Raw genomic sequence first — 15,784 nt, forward strand, 5'->3', positions numbered from 1 at the left:
TTTTTCCTCCTTTTCTCTTCTTGTCCCCTTCTTCGGGCAAAATTGGCTAAGAAAGCCTTTTTGGAGCTAATTATGTCATTTCGAGGATAATTAGCTAAGTATAGGTCATTTTTTATTAAATAGGCCATTTTGGAGCTAACTAAGCTAATTATGTCATTTCGTAGGATAATTGGCCAATTTAGCCTTTCTTGGATGAGTCTAAGCTACGTAGAAGAAGAGATAGAGAAGAAGAAGTAAAATAAGGAGGAGGAGGAGGAGGAGGAGGAGGAGGAGAAGGAAGAGGAGAAGAAGAAGAAAAGAAGAAGGAGAAGGAGAAGGAGGAAGAAGGAGGAAGAAGAAGGAGAAGGAGGAGCTCCTTCTCCTTCTCCTCCTTCTTCTCCTTCTTCTCCTTCTTCTTCTCCTCCTCCCTCTCCTCCTTCTTCTTCTCCTCATTTTTCCTCTTCCTTCCTTTCATTTTTCCTCTTTTTCTCTTCTTGTCCCCTTCTTCGGGCAATATTGGCTAAGAATGCCTTTTTGGAGCTAATTATGTCATTTCGAGGATAATTAGCTAAGTATAGGTAATTTTTTATTAAATAGGCCATTTTGGAGCTAACTAAGCTAATTATGTCATTTCATAGGATAATTAGCCAATTTAGCCTTTCTTGGATGAGTCTAAGCTACGTAGAAGAAGAGATAGAGAAGAAGAAGTAAAATAAGGAGGAGGAGGAGGAGGAGGAGGAGAAGAAGGAAGAGGAGAAGAAGAATAAAAGAAGAAGGAGAAGGAGAAGGAGGATGAAGGAGGAAGAAGAAGGAGAAGGAGGAGCTTCTTCTCCTTCTCCTCCTTCTTCTCCTTCTTCTCCTTCTTCTTCTCCTCCTCCCTCTCCTCCTTCTTCTTCTCCTCATTTTTCCTCTTCCTTCCTTTCATTTTTCCTCTTTTTCTCTTCTTGTCCCCTTCTTCGGGCAAAATAGGCTAAGAATGCCTTTTTGGAGCTAATTATGTCATTTCGAGGATAATTAGCTAAGTATAGGTCATTTTTTATTAAATAGACCATTTTGGAGCTAACTAAGCTAATTATGTCATTTCGTAGGATAATTATCCAATTTAGCCTTTCTTGGATGAGTCTAAGCTACGTAGAAGAAGAGATAGAGAAGAAGAAGTAAAATAAGGAGGAGGAGGAGGAGGAGGAGGAGAAGGAAGAGGAGAAGAAGAAGAAAAGAAGAAGGAGAAGGAGAAGGAGGAAGAAGGAGGAAGAAGAAGGAGAAGGAGGAGCTCCTTCTCCTTCTCCTCCTTCTTCTCCTTCTTCTCCTTCTTCTTCTCCTCCTCCCTATCCTCCTTCTTCTTCTCCTCATTTTTCCTCTTCCTTCCTTTCATTTTTCCTCTTTTTCTCTTCTTGTCCCCTTCTTCGGGCAAAATTGGCTAAGAATGCCTTTTTGGAGCTAATTATGTCATTTCGAGGATAATTAGCTAAGTATAGGTCATTTTTTATTAAATAGGCCATTTTGGAGCTAACTAAGCTAATTATGTCATTTCGTAGGATAATTATCCAATTTAGCCTTTCTTGGATGAGTCTAAGCTACGTAGAAGAAGAGATAGAGAAGAAGAAGTAAAATAAGGAGGAGGAGGAGGAGGAGGAGGAGAAGAAGAAGGAAGAGGAGAAGAAGAAGAAGAGAAGAAGGAGAAGGAGAAGAAGAAGGAGAAGGAGAAGGAGGAAGAAGGAGGAAGTAGAAGGAGAAGGAGGAGCTCCTTCTCCTTCTCCTCCTTCTTCTCCTCCTCCCTCTCCTCCTTCTTCTTCTCCTCATTTTTCCTCTTCCTTCCTTTCATTTTTCCTCTTTTTCTCTTCTTGTCCCCTTCTTCTGGCTAAATTGGCTAAGAATGCCTTTTTGGTGCTAATTATGTCATTTCGAGGATATCTAGCTAAGTATAGGTCATTTTTTATTAAATAGGCCATTTTGGAGCTAACGAAGCTAATTATGTCATTTCATAGGATAATTAGCCAATTTAGCCTTTCTTGGATAAGTCTAAGCTACGTAGAAGAAGAGATAGAGAAGAAGAAGTAAAATAAGGAGGAGGAGGAGGAGGAGGAGGAGGAGAAGAAGAAGGAAGAGGAGAAGAAGAATAAAAGAAGAAGGAGAAGGATAAGGAGGATGAAGGAGGAAGAAGAAGGAGAAGGAGGAGCTCCTTCTCCTTCTCCTCCTTCTTCTCCTTCTTCTCCTTCTTCTTCTCCTCCTCCCTCTCCTCCTTCTTCTTCTCCTCATTTTCCTCTTCCTTCCTTTCATTTTTCCTCTTTTTCTCTTCTTGTCCCCTTCTTCGGGCAAAATTGGCAAAGAATGCCTTTTTGGAGCTAATTATGTCATTTCGAGGATAATTAGCTAAGTATAGGTCATTTTTTATTAAATAGGCCATTTTGGAGCTAACTAAGCTAATTATGTCATTTCGTAGGATAATTGGCCAATTTAGCCTTTCTTGGATGAGTCTAAGCTACGTAGAAGAAGAGATAGAGAAGAAGAAGTAAAATAAGGAGGAGGAGGAGGAGGAGGTGGAGGAGAAGGAAGAGGAGAAGAAGAAGAAAAGAAGAAGGAGAAGGAGAAGGAGGAAGAAGGAGGAAGAAGAAGGAGAAGGAGGTGCTCCTTCTCCTTCTCCTCCTTCTTCTCCTTCTTCTCCTTCTTCTTCTCCTCCTCCCTCTCCTCCTTCTTCTTCTCCTCATTTTTCCTCTTCCTTCCTTTCATTTTCCCTCTTTTTCTCTTCTTGTCCCCTTCTTCGGGCAAAATTGGCTAAGAATGCCTTTTTGGAGCTAATTATGTCATTTCGAGGATAATTAGCTAAGTATAGGTAATTTTTTTATTAAATAGGCCATTTTGGAGCTAACTAAGCTAATTATGTCATTTCATAGGATAATTAGCCAATTTAGCCTTTCTTGCATGAGTCTAAGCTACGTAGAAGAAGAGATAGAGAAGAAGAAGTAAAATAAGGAGGAGGAGGAGGAGGAGGAGGAGAAGGAAGAGGAGAAGAAGAAGAAAAGAAGAAGGAGAAGGAGAAGGAGGAAGAAGGAGGAAGAAGAAGGGGAAGGAGGAGCTCCTTCTCCTTCTCCTCCTTCTTCTCCTTCTTCTCCTTCTTCTTCTCCTCCTCCCTATCCTCCTTCTTCTTCTCCTCATTTTTCCTCTTCCTTCCTTTCATTTTTCCTCTTTTTCTCTTCTTGTCCCCTTCTTCGGGCAAAATTGGCTAAGAATGCCTTTTTGGAGCTAATTATGTCATTTCGAGGATAATTAGCTAAGTATAGGTCATCTTTATTAAATAGGCCATTTTGGAGCTAACTAAGCTAATTATGTCATTTCGTAGGATAATTATCCAATTTAGCCTTTCTTGGATGAGTCTAAGCTACGTAGAAGAAGAGATAGAGAAGAAGAAGTAAAATAAGGAGGAGGAGGAGGAGGAGGAGGAGAAGAAGAAGGAAGAGGAGAAGAAGAAGAAGAGAAGAAGGAGAAGGAGAAGAAGAAGGAGAAGGAGAAGGAGGAAGAAGGAGGAAGTAGAAGGAGAAGGAGGAGCTCCTTCTCCTTCTCCTCCTTCTTCTCCTCCTCCCTCTCCTCCTTCTTCTTCTCCTCATTTTTCCTCTTCCTTCCTTTCATTTTTCCTCCTTTTCTCTTCTTGTCCCCTTCTTCTGGCTAAATTGGCTAAGAATGCCTTTTTGGTGCTAATTATGTCATTTCGAGGATAATTAGCTAAGTATAGGTCATTTTTACTAAATAGGCCATTTTGGATCTAACTAAGCTAATTATGTCATTTCGTAAGATAATTAGCCAATTTAGCCTTTCTTGGATGAGTCTAAGCTACATAGAAGAAGAGATAGAGAAGAAGAAGTAAAATAAGGAGGAGGAGGAGGAGGAGGAGGAGGAGGAGGAGAAGAAGAAGGAAGAGGAGAAGAAGAAGAAAAGAAGAAGGAGAAGGAGAAGAAGAAGGAGAAGGAGAAGAAGGAAGAAGGAGGAAGAAGAAGGAGAAGGAGCCTCCTTCTCCTTCTTCTTCCTCCTTCTTCCTCCTTCTCCTTCTCCTTCTTCTTCTCCTCCTCCCTCTACTCCTTCTTCTCCTCATTTTTCCTCTTCCTTCCTTTCATTTTTCCTCTTTTTCTCTTCGTGTCCCCTTCTTCGGGCTGAATTGGCTAAGAATGCCTTTTTGGAGCTAATTATGTCATTTCGAGGATATCTAGCTAAGTATAGGTCATTTTTTATTAAATAGGCCATTTTGGAGCTAACCAAGCTAATTATGTCATTTCATAGGATAATTAGCCAATTTAGCCTTTCTTGGATAAGTCTAAGCTACGTAGAAGAAGAGATAGAGAAGAAGAAGTAAAATAAGGAGGAGGAGGAGGAGGAGGAGGAGGAGAAGAAGAAGAGTAGAAGAAGAATAAAAGAAGAAGGAGAAGGATAAGGAGGATGAAGGAGGAAGAAGAAGGAGAAGGAGGAGCTCCTTCTCCTTCTCCTCCTTCTTCTCCTTCTTCTCCTTCTTCTTCTCCTCCTCCCTCTCCTCCTCCTTCTTCTCCTCATTTTTCCTCTTCCTTCCTTTCATTTTTCCTCTTTTTCTCTTCTTGTCCCCTTCTTCGGGCAAAATTGGCTAAGAATGCCTTTTTGGAGCTAATTATGTCATTTCGAGGATAATTAGCTAAGTATAGGTCATTTTTTATTAAATAGGCCATTTTGGAGCTAACTAAGCTAATTATGTCATTTCATAGGATAATTAGCCAATTTAGCCTTTCTTGGATGAGTCTAAGCTACGTAGAAGAAGAGATAGAGAAGAAGAAGTAAAATAAGGAGGAGGAGGAGGAGGAGGAGAAGAAGAAGGAAGAGGAGAAGAAGAATAAAAGAAGAAGGAGAAGGATAAGGAGGATGAAGGAGGAAGAAGAAGGAGAAGGAGGAGCTCCTTCTCCTTCTCCTCCTTCTTCTCCTTCTTCTCCTTCTTCTTCTCCTCCTCCCTCTCCTCCTTCTTCTTCTCCTCATTTTTCCTCTTCCTTCCTTTCATTTTTCCTCTTTTTCTCTTCTTGTCCCCTTCTTCGGGCAAAATTGGCTAAGAATGCCTTTTTGGAGCTAATTATGTCATTTCGAGGATAATTAGCTAAGTATAGGTCATTTTTTATTAAATAGGCCATTTTGGAGCTAACTAAGCTAATTATGTCATTTCGTAGGATAATTGGCCAATTTAGCCTTTCTTGGATGAGTCTAAGCTACGTAGAAGAAGAGATAGAGAAGAAGAAGTAAAATAAGGAGGAGGAGGAGGAGGAGGAGGAGGAGAAGGAAGAGGAGAAGAAGAAGAAAAGAAGAAGGAGAAGGAGAAGGAGGAAGAAGGAGGAAGAAGAAGGAGAAGGAGGAGCTCCTTCTCCTTCTCCTCCTTCTTCTCCTTCTTCTCCTTCTTCTTCTCCTCCTCCCTCTCCTCCTTCTTCTCCTCATTTTTCCTCTTCCTTCCTTTCATTTTTCCTCTTTTTCTCTTCTTGTCCCCTTCTTCGGGCAAAATTGGCTAAGAATGCCTTTTTGGAGCTAATTATGTCATTTCAAGGATAATTAGCTAAGTATAGGTAATTTTTTATTAAATAGGCCATTTTGGAGCTAACTAAGCTAATTATGTCATTTCATAGGATAATTAGCCAATTTAGCCTTTCTTGGATGAGTCTAAGCTACGTAGAAGAAGAGATAGAGAAGAAGAAGTAAAATAAGGAGGAGGAGGAGGAGGAGGAGGAGAAGAAGAAGGAAGAGGAGAAGAAGAATAAAAGAGGAAGGAGAAGGAGAAGGAGGATGAAGGAGGAAGAAGAAGGAGAAGGAGGAGCTCCTTCTCCTTCTCCTCCTTCTTCTCCTTCTTCTCCTTCTTCTTCTCCTCCTCCCTCTCCTCCTTCTTCTTCTCCGCATTTTTCCTCTTCCTTCCTTTCATTTTTCCTCTTTTTCTCTTCTTGTCCCCTTCTTCGGGCAAAATTGGCTAAGAATTCCTTTTTGGAGCTAATTATGTCATTTCGAGGATAATTAGCTAAGTATAGGTCATTTTTTATTAAATAGGCCATTTTGGAGCTAACTATGCTAATTATGTCATTTTGTAGGATAATTGGCCAATTTAGCCTTTCTTGGATGAGTCTAAGCTACGTAGAAGAAGAGATAGAGAAGAAGAAGTAAAATAAGGAGGAGGAGGAGGAGGAGGAGGAGGAGAAGGAAGAGGAGAAGAAGAAGAAAAGAAGAAGGAGAAGGAGAAGGAGGAAGAAGGAGGAAGAAGAAGGAGAAGGAGGAGCTCCTTCTCCTTCTCCTCCTTCTTCTCCTTCTTCTCCTTCTTCTTCTCCTCCTCCCTATCCTCCTTCTTCTTCTCCTCATTTTTCCTCTTCCTTCCTTTCATTTTTCCTCTTTTTCTCTTCTTGTCCCATTCTTCGGGCAAAATTGGCTAAGAATGCCTTTTTGGAGCTAATTATGTCATTTCGAGGATAATTAGCTAAGTATAGGTCATTTTTTATTAAATAGGCCATTTTGGAGCTAACTAAGCTAATTATGTCATTTTGTAGGATAATTATCCAATTTAGCCTTTCTTGGATGAGTCTAAGCTACGTAGAAGAAGAGATAGAGAAGAAGAAGTAAAATAAGGAGGAGGAGGAGGAGGAGGAGGAGAAGAAGAAGGAAGAGGAGAAGAAGAAGAAGAGAAGAAGGAGAAGGAGAAGAAGAAGGAGAAGGAGAAGGAGGAAGAAGGAGGAAGTAGAAGGAGAAGGAGGAGCTCCTTCTCCTTCTCCTCCTTCTTCTCCTCCTCCCTCTCCTCCTTCTTCTTCTCCTTATTTTTCCTCTTCCTTCCTTTCATTTTTCCTCTTTTTCTCTTCTTGTCCCCTTCTTCTGGCTAAATTGGCTAAGAATGCCTTTTTGGTGCTAATTATGTCATTTCAAGGATAATTAGCTAAGTATAGGTCATTTTTATTAAATAGGCCATTTTGGAGCTAACTAAGCTAATTATGTCATTTCGTAGGATAATTAGCCAATTTAGCCTTTCTTGGATGAGTCTAAGCTACATAGAAGAAGAGATAGAGAAGAAGAAGTAAAATAAGGAGGAGGAGGAGGAGGAGGAGGAGGAGGAGGAGAAGAAGGAAGAGGAGAAGAAGAAGAAAAGAAGAAGGAGAAGGAGAAGAAGAAGGAGAAGGAGAAGGAGGAAGAAGGAGGAAGAAGAAGGAGAAGGAGCCTCCTTCTCCTTCTTCTTCCTCCTTCTTCCTCCTTCTCCTTCTCCTTCTTCTTCTCCTCCTCCCTCTACTCCTTCTTCTTCTCCTCATTTTTCCTCTTCCTTCCTTTCATTTTTCCTCTTTTTCTCTTCGTGTCCCCTTCTTCGGGCTGAATTGGCTAAGAATGCCTTTTTGGAGCTAATTATGTCATTTCGAGGATATCTAGCTAAGTATAGGTCATTTTTTATTAAATAGGCCATTTTGGAGCTAACTAAGCTAATTATGTCATTTCATAGGATAATTAGCCAATTTAGCCTTTCTTGGATAAGTCTAAGCTACGTAGAAGAAGAGATAGAGAAGAAGAAGTAAAATAAGGAGGAGGAGGAGGAGGAGGAGGAGAAGAAGAAGAAGGAAGAGGAGAAGAAGAATAAAAGAAGAAGGAGAAGGATAAGGAGGATGAAGGAGGAAGAAGAAGGAGAAGGAGGAGCTCCTTCTCCTTCTCCTCCTTCTTCTCCTTCTTCTCCTTCTTCTTCTCCTCCTCCCTCTCCTCCTTCTTCTTCTCCTTATTTTTCCTCTTCCTTCCTTTCATTTTTCCTCTTTTTCTCTTCTTGTCCCCTTCTTCGGGCAAAATTGGCTAAGAATGCCTTTTTGGAGCTAATTATGTCATTTCGAGGATAATTAGCTAAGTATAGGTCATTTTTTATTAAATAGGCCATTTTGGAGCTAACTAAGCTAATTATGTCATTTCGTAGGATAATTGGCCAATTTAGCCTTTCTTGGATGAGTCTAAGCTACGTAGAAGAAGAGATAGAGAAGAAGAAGTAAAATAAGGAGGAGGAGGAGGAGGAGGAGGAGGAGAAGGAAGAGGAGAAGAAGAAGAAAAGAAGAAGGAGAAGGAGAAGGAGGAAGAAGGAGGAAGAAGAAGGAGAAGGAGGAGCTCCTTCTCCTTCTCCTCCTTCTTCTCCTTCTTCTCCTTCTTCTTCTCCTCCTCCCTCTCCTCCTTCTTCTTCTCCTCATTTTTCCTCTTCCTTCCTTTCATTTTTCCTCTTTTTCTCTTCTTGTCCCCTTCTTCGGGCAAAATTGGCTAAGAATGCCTTTTTGGAGCTAATTATGTCATTTCGAGGATAATTAGCTAAGTATAGGTAATTTTTTATTAAATAGGCCATTTTGGAGCTAACTAAGCTAATTATGTCATTTCATAGGATAATTAGCCAATTTAGCCTTTCTTGGATGAGTCTAAGCTACGTAGAAGAAGAGATAGAGAAGAAGAAGTAAAATAAGGAGGAGGAGGAGGAGGAGGAGGAGAAGAAGAAGGAAGAGGAGAAGAAGAAGAAGAGAAGAAGGAGAAGGAGAAGAAGAAGGAGAAGGAGAAGGAGGAAGAAGGAGGAAGTAGAAGGAGAAGGAGGAGCTCCTTCTCCTTCTCCTCCTTCTTCTCCTCCTCCCTCTCCTCCTTCTTCTTCTCCTCATTTTTCCTCTTCCTTCCTTTCATTTTTCCTCTTTTTTCTTCTTGTCCCCTTCTTCTGGCTAAATTGGCTAAGAATGCCTTTTTGGTGCTAATTATGTCATTTCGAGGATAATTAGCTAAGTATAGGTCATTTTTATTAAATAGGCCATTTTGGAGCTAACTAAGCTAATTATGTCATTTCGTAGGATAATTAGCCAATTTAGCCTTTCTTGGATGAGTCTAAGCTACATAGAAGAAGAGATAGAGAAGAAGAAGTAAAATAAGGAGGAGGAGGAGGAGGAGGAGGAGGAGGAGGAGAAGAAGAAGGAAGAGGAGAAGAAGAAGAAAAGAAGAAGGAGAAGGAGAAGAAGAAGGAGAAGGAGAAGGAGGAAGAAGGAGGAAGAAGAATGAGAAGGAGCCTCCTTCTCCTTCTTCTTCCTCCTTCTTCCTCCTTCTCCTTCTCCTTCTTCTTCTCCTCCTCCCTCTACTCCTTCTTCTTCTCCTCATTTTTCCTCTTCCTTCCTTTCATTTTTCCTCTTTTTCTCTTCGTGTCCCCTTCTTCGGGCTGAATTGGCTAAGAATGCCTTTTTGGAGCTAATTATGTCATTTCGAGGATATCTTGCTAAGTATAGGTCATTTTTTATTAAATAGGCCATTTTGGAGCTAACTAAGCTAATTATGTCATTTCATAGGATAATTAGCCAATTTAGCCTTTCTTGGATAAGTCTAAGCTACGTAGAAGAAGAGATAGAGAAGAAGAAGTAAAATAAGGAGGAGGAGGAGGAGGACGAGGAGAAGAAGAAGAAGGAAGAGGAGAAGAAGAATAAAAGAAGAAGGAGAAGGATAAGGAGGATGAAGGAGGAAGAAGAAGGAGAAGGAGGAGCTCCTTCTCCTTCTCCTCCTTCTTCTCCTTCTTCTCCTTCTTCTTCTCCTCCTCCCTCTCCTCCTTCTTCTTCTCCTCATTTTTCCTCTTCCTTCCTTTCATTTTTCCTCTTTTTCTCTTCTTGTCCCCTTCTTCGGGCAAAATTGGCTAAGAATGCCTTTTTGGAGCTAATTATGTCATTTCGAGGATAATTAGCTAAGTATAGGTCATTTTTTATTAAATAGGCCATTTTGGAGCTAACTAAGCTAATTATGTCATTTCGTAGGATAATTGGCCAATTTGGCCTTTCTTGGATGAGTCTAAGCTACGTAGAAGAAGAGATAGAGAAGAAGAAGTAAAATAAGGAGGAGGAGGAGGAGGAGGAGGAGGAGAAGGAAGAGGAGAAGAAGAAGAAAAGAAGAAGGAGAAGGAGAAGGAGGAAGAAGGAGGAAGAAGAAGGAGAAGGAGGAGCTCCTTCTCCTTCTCCTCCTTCTTCTCCTTCTTCTCCTTCTTCTTCTCCTCCTCCCTCTCCTCCTTCTTCTTCTCCTCATTTTTCCTCTTCCTTCCTTTCATTTTTCCTCTTTTTCTCTTCTTGTCCCCTTCTTCGGGCAAAATTGGCTAAGAATGCCTTTTTGGAGCTAATTATGTCATTTCGAGGATAATTAGCTAAGTATAGGTAATTTTTTATTAAATAGGCCATTTTGGAGCTAACTAAGCTAATTATGTCATTTCATAGGATAATTAGCCAATTTAGCCTTTCTTGGATGAGTCTAAGCTACGTAGAAGAAGAGATAGAGAAGAAGAAGTAAAATAAGGAGGAGGAGGAGGAGGAGGAGGAGAAGAAGAAGGAAGAGGAGAAGAAGAATAAAAGAAGAAGGAGAAGGAGAAGGAGGATGAAGGAGGAAGAAGAAGGAGAAGGAGGAGCTCCTTCTCCTTCTCCTCCTTCTTCTCCTTCTTCTCCTTCTTCTTCTCCTCCTCCCTCTCCTCCTTCTTCTTCTCCTCATTTTTCCTCTTCCTTCCTTTCATTTTTCCTCTTTTTCTCTTCTTGTCCCCTTCTTCGGGAAAAATTGGCTAAGAATGCCTTTTTGGAGCTAATTATGTCATTTCGAGGATAATTAGCTAAGTATAGGTCATTTTTTATTAAATAGGCCATTTTGGAGCTAACTAAGCTAATTATGTCATTTCGTAGGATAATTGGCCAATTTAGCCTTTCTTGGATGAGTCTAAGCTACGTAGAAGAAGAGATAGAGAAGAAGAAGTAAAATAAGGAGGAGGAGGAGGAGGAGGAGAAGGAAGAGGAGAAGAAGAAGAAAAGAAGAAGGAGAAGGAGAAGGAGGAAGAAGGAGGAAGAAGAAGGAGAAGGAGGAGCTCCTTCTCCTTCTCCTCCTTCTTCTCCTTCTTCTCCTTCTTCTTCTCCTCCTCCCTATCCTCCTTCTTCTTCTCCTCATTTTTCCTCTTCCTTCCTTTCATTTTTCCTCTTTTTCTCTTCTTGTCCCCTTCTTCGGGCAAAATTGGCTAAGAATGCCTTTTTGGAGCTAATTATGTCATTTCGAGGATAATTAGCTAAGTATAGGTCATTTTTTATTAAATAGGCCATTTTGGAGCTAACTAAGCTAATTATGTCATTTCGTAGGATAATTAGCCAATTTAGCCTTTCTTGGATGAGTCTAAGCTACGTAGAAGAAGAGATAGAGAAGAAGAAGTAAAATAAGGAGGAGGACGAGGAGGAGGAGGAGAAGAAGAAGGCAGAGGAGAGGAAGAAGAAAAGAAGAAGGAGAAGGAGAAGAAGAAGGAGAAGGAGAAGGAGGAAGAAGGAGGAAGAAGAAGGAGAAGGAGGAGCTCCTTCTCCTTCTCCTCCTTCTTCTCCTTCTTCAACTTCTTCTTCTCCTCCTCCCTCTCCTCCTTCTTCTTCTCCTCATTTTTCCTCTTCCTTCCTTTCATTTTTCCTCTTTTTCTCTTCTTGTCCCCTTCTTCGGGCTAAATTGGCTAAGAATGCCTTTTTGGAGCTAATTATGTCATTTCGAGGATAATTAGCTAAGTATAGGTCATTTTTTATTAAATAGGCCATTTTGGAGCTAACTAAGCTAATTATGTCATTTCGTAGGATAATTGGCCAATTTAGCCTTTCTTGGATGAGTCTAAGCTACGTAGAAGAAGAGATAGAGAAGAAGAAGTAAAATAAGGAGGAGGAGGATGAGGAGGAGGAGGAGAAGGAAGAGGAGAAGAAGAAGAAAAGAAGAAGGAGAAGGAGAAGGAGGAAGAAGGAGGAAGAAGAAGGAGAAGGAGGAGCTCCTTCTCCTTCTCCTCCTTCTTCTCCTTCTTCTCCTTCTTCTTCTCCTCCTCCCTCTCCTCCTTCTTCTTCTCCTGATTTTTCCTCTTCCTTCCTTTCATTTTTCCTCTTTTTCTCTTCTTGTCCCCTTCTTCGGGCAAAATTGGCTAAGAATGCCTTTTTGGAGCTAATTATGTCATTTCGAGGATAATTAGCTAAGTATAGGTAATTTTTTATTAAATAGGCCATTTTGGAGCTAACTAAGCTAATTATGTCATTTCATAGGATAATTAGCCAATTTAGCCTTTCTTGGATGAGTCTAAGCTACGTAGAAGAAGAGATAGAGAAGATAAAGTAAAATAAGGAGGAGGAGGAGGAGGAGGAGGAGAAGAAGGAAGAGGAGAAGAAGAATAAAAGAAGAAGGAGAAGGAGAAGGAGGATGAAGGAGGAAGAAGAAGGAGAAGGAGGAGCTCCTTCTCCTTCTCCTCCTTCTTCTCCTTCTTCTCCTTCTTCTTCTCCTCCTCCCTCTCCTCCTTCTTCTTCTCCTCATTTTTCCTCTTCCTTCCTTTCATTTTTCCTCTTTTTCTCTTCTTGTCCCCTTCTTCGGGCAAAATTGGCTAAGAATGCCTTTTTGGAGCTAATTATGTCATTTCGAGGATAATTAGCTAAGTATAGGTCATTTTTTATTAAATATGCCATTTTGGAGCTAACTAAGCTAATTATGTCATTTCATAGGATAATTGGCCAATTTAGCCTTTCTTGGATGAGTCTAAGCTACGTAGAAGAAGAGATAGAGAAGAAGAAGTAAAATAAGGAGGAGGAGGAGGAGGAGGAGGAGGAGAAGGAAGAGGAGAAGAAGAAGAAAAGAAGAAGGAGAAGGAGAAGGAGGAAGAAGGAGGAAGAAGAAGGAGAAGGAGGAGCTCCTTCTCCTTCTCCTCCTTCTTCTCCTTCTTCTCCTTCTTCTTCTCCTCCTCCCTATCCTCCTTCTTCTTCTCCTCATTTTTCCTCTTCCTTCCTTTCATTTTTCCTCTTTTTCTCTTCTTGTCCCATTCTTCGGGCAAAATTGGCTAAGAATGCCTTTTTGGAGCTAATTATGTCATTTCGAGGATAATTAGCTAAGTATAGGTCATTTTTTATTAAATAGGCCATTTTGGAGCTAACTAAGCTAATTATGTCATTTCGTAGGATAATTATCCAATTTAGCCTTTCTTGGATGAGTCTAAGCTACGTAGAAGAAGAGATAGAGAAGAAGAAGTAAAATAAGGAGGAGGAGGAGGAGGAGGAGGAGAAGAAGAAGGAAGAGGAGAAGAAGAAGAAGAGAAGAAGGAGAAGGAGAAGAAGAAGGAGAAGGAGAAGGAGGAAGAAGGAGGAAGTAGAAGGAGAAGGAGGAGCTCCTTCTCCTTCTCCTCCTTCTTCTCCTCCTCCCTCTCCTCCTTCTTCTTCTCCTCATTTTTCCTCTTCCTTCCTTTCATTTTTCCTCTTTTTCTCTTCTTGTCCCCTTCTTCTGGCTAAATTGGCTAAGAATGCCTTTTTGGTGCTAATTATGTCATTTCGAGGATAATTAGCTAAGTATAGGTCATTTTTATTAAATAGGCCATTTTGGAGCTAACTAAGCTAATTATGTCATTTCGTAGGATAATTAGCCAATTTAGCCTTTCTTGGATGAGTCTAAGCTACATAGAAGAAGAGATAGAGAAGAAGAAGTAAAATAAGGAGGAGGAGGAGGAGGAGGAGGAGGAGGAGAAGAAGAAGGAAGAGGAGAAGAAGAAGAAAAGAAGAAGGAGAAGGAGAAGAAGAAGGAGAAGGAGAAGGAGGAAGAAGGAGGAAGAAGAAGGAGAAGGAGGCTCCTTCTCCTTCTTCTTCCTCCTTCTTCCTCCTTCTCCTTCTCCTTCTTCTTCTCCTCCTCCCTCTACTCCTTCTTCTTCTCCTCATTTTTCCTCTTCCTTCCTTTCATTTTTCCTCTTTTTCACTTCGTGTCCCCTTCTTCGGGCTGAATTGGCTAAGAATGCCTTTTTGGAGCTAATTATGTCATTTCGAGGATATCTAGCTAAGTATAGGTCATTTTTTATTAAATAGGCCATTTTGGAGCTAACTAAGCTAATTATGTCATTTCATAGGACAATTAGCCAATTTAGCCTTTCTTGGATAAGTCTAAGCTACGTAGAAGAAGAGATAGAGAAGAAGAAGTAAAATAAGGAGGAGGAGGAGGAGGAGGAGGAGGAGAAGAAGAAGAAGGAAGAGGAGAAGAAGAATAAAAGAAGAAGGAGAAGGATAAGGAGGATGAAGGAGGAAGAAGAAGGTGAAGGAGGAGCTCCTTCTCCTTCTCCTCCTTCTTCTCCTTCTTCTCCTTCTTCTTCTCCTCCTCCCTCTCCTCCTTCTTCTTCTCCTCATTTTTCCTCTTCCTTCCTTTCATTTTTCCTCTTTTTCTCTTCTTGTCCCCTTCTTCGGGCAAAATTGGCTAAGAATGCCTTTTTGGAGCTAATTATGTCATTTCGAGGATAATTAGCTAAGTATAGGTCATTTTTTATTAAATTGGCCATTTTGGAGCTAACTAAGCTAATTATGTCATTTCGTAGGATAATTGGCCAATTTAGCCTTTCTTGGATGAGTCTAAGCTACGTAGAAGAAGAGATAGAGAAGAAGAAGTAAAATAAGGAGGAGGAGGAGGAGGAGGAGGAGGAGGAGAAGGAAGAGGAGAAGAAGAAGAAAAGAAGAAGGAGAAGGAGAAGGAGGAAGAAGGAGGAAGAAGAAGGAGAAGGAGGAGCTCCTTCTCCTTCCCCTCCTTCTTCTCCTTCTTCTCCTTCTTCTTCTCCTCCTCCCTCTCCTCCTTCTTCTTCTCCTCATTTTTTCTCTTCCTTCCTTTCATTTTTCCTCTTTTTCTCTTCTTGTCCCCTTCTTCGGGCAAAATTGGCTAAGAATGCCTTTTTGGAGCTAATTATGTCATTTCGAGGATAATTAGCTAAGTATAGGTAATTTTTTATTAAATAGGCCATTTTGGAGCTAACTAAGCTAATTATGTCATTTCATAGGATAATTAGCCAATTTAGCCTTTCTTGGATGAGTCTAAGCTACGTAGAAGAAGAGATAGAGAAGAAGAAGTAAAATAAGGAGGAGGAGGAGGAGGAGGAGGAGAAGAAGAAGGAAGAGGAGAAGAAGAATAAAAGAAGAAGGAGAAGGAGAAGGAGGATGAAGGAGGAAGAAGAAGGAGAAGGAGGAGCTCCTTCTCCTTCTCCTCCTTCTTCTCCTTCTTCTCCTTCTTCTTCTCCTCCTCCCTCTCCTCCTTCTTCTTCTCCTCATTTTTCCTCTTCCTTCCTTTCATTTTTCCTCTTTTTCTCTTCTTGTCCCCTTCTTCGGGCAAAATTGGCTAAGAATGCCTTTTTGGAGCTAATTATGTCATTTCGAGGATAATTAGCTAAGTATAGGTCATTTTTTATTAAATAGGCCATTTTGGAGCTAACTAAGCTAATTATGTCATTTCGTAGGATAATTGGCCAATTTAGCCTTTCTTGGATGAGTCTAAGCTACGTAGAAGAAGAGATAGAGAAGAAGAAGTAAAATAAGGAGGAGGAGGAGGAGGAGGAGGAGAAGGAAGAGGAGAAGAAGAAGAAAAGAAGAAGGAGAAGGAGAAGGAGGAAGAAGGAGGAAGAAGAAGGAGAAGGAGGAGCTCCTTCTCCTTCTCCTCCTTCTTCTCCTTCTTCTCCTTCTTCTTCTCCTCCTCCCTATCCTCCTTCTTCTTCTCCTCATTTTTCCTCTTCCTTCCTTTCATTTTTCCTCTTTTTCTCTTCTTGTCCCCTTCTTCGGGCAAAATTGGCTAAGAATGCCTTTTTGGAGCTAATTATGTCATTTCGAGGATAATTAGCTAAGTATAGGTCATTTTTTATTAAATAGGCCATTTTGGAGCTAACTAAGCTAATTATGTCATTTCGTAGGATAATTAGCCAATTTAGCCTTTCTTGGATGAGTCTAAGCTACGTAGAAGAAGAGATAGAGAAGAAGAAGTAAAATAAGGAGGAGGACGAGGAGGAGGAGGAGAAGAAGAAGGAAGAGGAGAGGAAGAAGAAAAGAAGAAGGAG

The sequence above is a fragment of the Hordeum vulgare genome, chromosome 4H (genome assembly GCF_904849725.1).
Source record: "Hordeum vulgare subsp. vulgare chromosome 4H, MorexV3_pseudomolecules_assembly, whole genome shotgun sequence".
Taxonomy (NCBI): domain Eukaryota; kingdom Viridiplantae; phylum Streptophyta; class Magnoliopsida; order Poales; family Poaceae; genus Hordeum; species Hordeum vulgare.